This window comes from Pinus tabuliformis, chromosome 8 (assembly GCF_031772625.1).
Source record: "Pinus tabuliformis cultivar Carrire ecotype Pingquan chromosome 8, CPIR1, whole genome shotgun sequence".
Lineage (NCBI taxonomy): Eukaryota > Viridiplantae > Streptophyta > Pinopsida > Pinales > Pinaceae > Pinus > Pinus tabuliformis.
Genome location: NC_142294.1, coordinates 1,914,982,398 through 1,914,987,962, shown reverse-complemented (window position 1 = coordinate 1,914,987,962; position 5,565 = coordinate 1,914,982,398).

Sequence of the window (5,565 nt, the reverse complement as noted above, 5' to 3'; positions counted from 1 at the left end):
GCACTCTAAAACTTTGATTGGTTTAAAATGAAATATAAAGTTTTGGCATAGTTTCAATAGAAATAGAATGTGTATCTGATAAGGTTTGAAAATTTTGTCACATTATAGAATGCGGATCTTGTAGAATTCTGATGACGTTTAAAAATTTTAGATTGTGACATGGTGGAAATTTTAAATTGCGTGACATGGTGGAATTTTGATGTTTAAATTTTTTCATGTTGTCTATGCAGGTTCAGGAATTGTCTAGACAGTTAAAAGTGGTCAGAATCCACGGAATTTTTTTCCAAAAAATCTTTTAGATACAATGTTTCAATCATGTTTTTAATGGTGGAAATAGATTCAGCACCATCAAAAAAGTGTAGGGTACCTAAAATTATGAATTTTGACCACTTTTACTTGAATTTATAAAAATCTCTTCAATTTTTTTTCCAAAATATAGACTAAATTTCCCTAACTTTCCAGGCAAAAAAAACATAATTTTTAGACTACAATATTCATTTAAGCCAATCTTAAATGCTGGAAAACAGTTTTTTATTTTTCCACATTTTTTAACTATTTTTTGGTAGGTAATTTTTTTTTTCCAATTGTGAAGCTATCCCTGCACTGGGAAAACTAAAACCACTATGCAATCTGTGTATGGTGCACTACACGCTTAAAAATCTTAAACCCCTATAAATATATAAATTTAACATATTATTTTGTTTATAGAATTTTGAATTAATTTGAATAAGTGTATTCTTAAGAAAATTTTTATAAATTTTTTTAACTAATTCAAATCTTCACGAATTATAGTATATATCGTGGTTATAAAATCATAAATATTTATAAATATAAAATTAACATACGAAAAGTTAAAACATATTAATTATTTTATTTTATATAAGAAATGAATTAATATTATAAATTTGATATAATAGTGTCTAAATAAAATAATAATAAATTTAACAATAATATTTTTTTATAAATAGTTAAATGGGGTGATGGACACACGGAGGACCTCGTGGCTTATGAGGACCAATCACTGGCACCCGGGTCAAGGGGCACCTCCCTGCCCTCACACTTCATGTGGCATATAGGGAGGAGTAATGGTATGCCTGTGGAATTTAGTAGTGCCTCGACTAGAGCGAGAGACGCCGTTCTAAGATCGAGGGTGGTCGATGGGGACTTCATTTATGTTTTGTTTCTGCTTCATGCTCTTGGTTGGTTCTTTGCTCGCTGGAGAAGGAAGCAACACCGCTTCTATTAGGCAGGGTGGCACCCCTGGAAACACAGTTTGTCCCCAGGATGTTGGCTCTATAAATTGGTAACTTTCCTACTACAAGGGTGTTTTTGGAGTAGTTGTTGACTGTGGTCCCTAGTGAAATTGGCCTTCGGGAGCTTCTGGCCAATTTGTGCATTGGTGTTCGATAACTACATGTCTTTTGGGGGTTGGAGTGGACTGCGTAGGTGACATTGCTCCTTGGAGGGGTGACGATTCTATAAATGGCTTTCCTCTTTTGGCTTGTGGGCCCATAATTGGGTTGTTTGAATACTCCGCGTGAAGGGAGCAATAATCTTGGAGGTAGAGGTGATATTTTGCTTCTATTGTGGTTGGGGGGGAGGTCCTTAGAGTGTGGTGGACAATTCCTTGCTTCTTCCGACCTTCTTGCATTCGAATTATTTTGAATTTTAGTACCTCTCTATGATCGATCTTGGGTTGGCGCGACTAGTGGGGCGGCAGATCTCTTGAGTCTGTGCAGTGTTGTGTGGGTTCTATTGGTACGAGTCCGCAACCTTGGAGACTATTGGTTTCTGCACCATGTGCGGCGAGCCTGGTGGGTGTGTGTCAGGAGTGCTTGGATGGTCTTCTACATTGCAAGTGAAGCTGCTTGATCCAGGTGGATATGGTGGCCACCTGCCTATTCCACTTATAGATGTAACACCCTCCTCCCACATCTACCCAAGCGACCAACCAGCCGGGTTAAACATGCGATGAGAGGCCACTATGATAGGATTCTACCTCCTTGGTGACTTTAAGGAAATGGAATCGACAGAGCCTCACATACAGTCATCCAACATCACCCAAATAATCTTCAGCATACAAGTCAGCCATTGAGACCGCCTATCCCTGGGTCCTACTGCTGTTTGAGAAACTTAGGGTAGGGTAACGCTTCCTAGACACTTCCCAGATGAGTTAGTATCAAGACTAATGCTCCCCACACACTGGCAAGGTGATTTAAAATTCTTCCCCCACACTTCCCGGGTGAGTTAGTCTCAAACTAACGCTCCGTTTTTCTAGCATTCCTGGATTTGAGCCACCTTTTTTGGCCCAGAGCCTGGGACACTGCCTAGAATGGAATGATCACTTGGAATTGGTAAGGATACAAGAAAAAAAGGATACAAATGCAATAAGATGAACAAGACCATAACCAGACCCCTACTAGCCATGACAGGCATTTCGTCAATCATATCATCAACATGTAACCTAGAGGTGTAAACAATAGAATTAAGTGTAGGGATCTCATACTTATCTGAGAATCTTCATGAACCATTTTTTCCTCATGTCTTTTGCTGCCTTATCACTTATTAGGTCATAGATACAATATCCATTCAAATACAAGTAAAAACATGTTGTGATCCATGCATAGCTACTGCCACAAAATATACGTATAACTAGCATAATAGGAACAGAAATACAATGGACATATCAGCAATCAAAATCCATATATACATCAGTACATTTGCACATAAAAACCAAGGGAATGAATTTTTCATTAATAAATGCAATGAACCAATCGATGATGGGACTACCACGTTCCACCCGACCATAGATTGGTTGAGCCAAGTCTCTCTTCAGCCAATAACTCTCATGCCCTATTCCAAGCATGAATGTGGGACTCATAGAAAACATCAAAAACATCAATCAATGTGGATTCCACTTGAGTTCTCTGCCTACACCGTGAGGAATTTGGGTGCCTCCTAGTCTCTCAGGCTTTACCGTACATCAGCAGTCTGATCCACGGATCACTAGGCCCTACACCGAGACATACTCTCTAGGATTTACTGTGCATTCCATCTCGGACTCACTGGGCCCAACAAAGAGAAAAATACACCTCTTGGCTTTACCGTATATCCGCCATTCACCGGCAAGGATTCCTAGGCCCACCGAGGCACACGATCTGGCTTTACCGCAACCCACAGTACAATTCGGGCGTTACTAGGCTAGTGGCTTCGTGCATCCTCAGTCTGGTACAAGGACCACTATCACCATGTGTTTATCAATTCGGAGATCCACCCCACTCAACTTCGAATCCAATCCAATGATCCCCCATAAACCACATGAGAGAACCCATCTCATCAAAGCTATCAGGAAATAGCAAGGCTACGCTAAAAATATTGTCAAACCTGGCAAAACCCATGGCATGGTAGAAAAGAAACACATGCAATGCCATGCATGCCAAATCTTGCAAGGAAAATACATATGCAAGTTGATACTTGTAATGAAGCATGTTGTAGCTGCTTGATCCTACCTTCCCTTGCTTGATCTTTGCTTCCTCTTGCCTTCTTTGCCTTTCTTACTCCAATGCCAAAGTGCTCCAAGAAAAATCTAAGAGTCCAAGAGTATGAGAGAGAGAAAGAATAATGAGAGAGCTCCAAAGCTGAACTGACAAAAGGTTACCACCTGATCCTTAGAAGACTTTTTATGAATGAGGCCTCTATTTTCTTCATTTTCCATTACTTTCCTTCATTTTCCTCCTCACATGCAACTTGTGACCTTTCACCTCCTTTTTCTCCTAATTTCCATTATTTTCATAAATAAAAAGTGCCAAAATTCCATTTTAATGCCTTAGCCATTGCCTTTGCCAATTTACTTAGCCATCAAAAATCAAATGAACACCTTCTAGGATGTATTTCCCAACATTTAGCTTGGAATAAGTGTCCCAATCATCCGTGGTTATTGTTTTTAAAATTTATTACATGGAATTTTCACTAGGGCTGTTACAGAACCTTCCCCCTTGGGGGACACCATCCTTGGTGTTCAATCACACATATACCTCAACAACTTGCTGAAAGAAGACATACTCCTCAAGGAGATTTATAACCCAACTCGATGCAGTATTTACAATGAAAGGTCTGCTCAAGACATAACATCATGACAACATGACAACATACTGCATAGTGGAGCTTTATAGCAGAGCTCATTACGGTATTTACATCCATACACGGTTGTACAAATAACAACATCATCAAAATATATATACCAAAACATATGCCAAATCATATACCAAACATATATCAAACATATATTAACATCATAAGGCATATATCAAAACATCATATAGCATGTATCAAACAACATAAAGCATATATCAAACCATCATAAAGAATATATTAAACCATCATAAAGCATATACTAAACCAACATAAAGAAAATAATAAACCATCATAAAGAAACTACCAAACCACCGTAAGCAACCACCATATCAAACTGCTTTGCCTCAACTGGAAAACAAGGAAGGATACATGGCCCGCATCTGATCCACCATCTCCCATGTAGCTTTATCTAGCCCAAAGTGCTTCCATTTCACTTTAAATTGCTCTATTGCTCGGTTTCATAGCATGAGCACCTTTTTCTACAAAATACACTGAGGCTCCAACTAGAATTATCCATCTAGTTCCGCCTGCAATCCAGACTAGTTAATCACATGGTCAACATCATTAACATACTTCTTAAGAAAAGATACGTGGAAAACATCATGGACTTTCACTGTCGGAGGCAGTGCAAGTCGATAGGCTATTGGCTCAATCCTCTTAATGATATTGACGAGTCCACAAAATTGTGGTGCCAGCTTGCCACATAAGCCAATCCGCAAGGAGGTATTCTTTGGTTTGATGCGCAGGTAAACATGTTCCCAAACTTGAAACTCCTTGAACAGCCTGTTCCTATCAGCATAGCTCTTCTGCCTATCCTCTGTTGCCTTAAGATTTTTGTTCATCACCTGCATCTCCTATTCCATGTCTGCCAACATATCTGGTCCTACCAAATACTCTACGAACCATATCACTCCAACTAATGGGAGTGTTACAACTCCACCCATACAACGCCTCAAAGGGACTCCTCCTCAATGACTCCTGACAACTTGAAACTTGACCAAATAGAGATTCTCTTCCCACTTCCTCTCCTGATGCATCACATACATCCTCAACATGTCCTCCAATATCCTATTGACCTTCTCTTTTTGTCCATCTCTCTGTAGATGATAAGTTGTGGGAAGGCTAACTCGGTGCCCAAACCTACAACTAACTCCTTCCAAAAATTGGAAGTGAATTTCACATCCCTGTCTAATACAATCTTCTTCGGAACACCATGTAGTCTAACCATGTATTGGATGAATACCCGTGCCACATCACTAGCTGAGAATGTAGACTTCACTGAAACAAAGTGTGCAACCTTTGTTAACCTGTCCATAATGACCATGATGGAGTCATGCTGCTTCACTGTCTTCGGCAACCCTGTGATGGAATCCATGGAAATAACCTCCCATTTCCACTCGGGAATAGCGATCGGTTGTAGCAGTCCACTTG